This window comes from Festucalex cinctus, chromosome 1 (genome assembly GCF_051991245.1).
Source record: "Festucalex cinctus isolate MCC-2025b chromosome 1, RoL_Fcin_1.0, whole genome shotgun sequence".
NCBI lineage: Eukaryota > Metazoa > Chordata > Actinopteri > Syngnathiformes > Syngnathidae > Festucalex > Festucalex cinctus.
Window position 1 is genome coordinate 23383696 of NC_135411.1, and position 360 is coordinate 23384055.

Genomic DNA, 360 nt, shown 5'->3' on the forward strand with positions numbered 1-360 from the left:
CCAGTTATCATGCTGCCGGTAAGCTACTTTTCTCCTACTTTGTTCAGAAAGCTAGAAAAGCTATGGGGAAACCTTAGCATATGAATTTAATAAGAGCTCGCTACCGTTTGGGCTAGCTAGTTTTTTCTTCTTCGCATTAAGAGCACTATGTAGCTAAGTAAACAAAATGGGGTATATGCCACGGAAGAGGCGGGACTGTTTTTTTGCACAACAGTTTGTTTCTGGTTCGCTTTGTGACGTGTGGGCTGCGTCAAAAATACTTGCTTGCTTCTGACTTTGTGCCACACAACGCGGACCGGAAATAAACTGATGTGCAAAATCACGTTCCGCCTCTTCCGTGGCATATACAACATAGGGAAG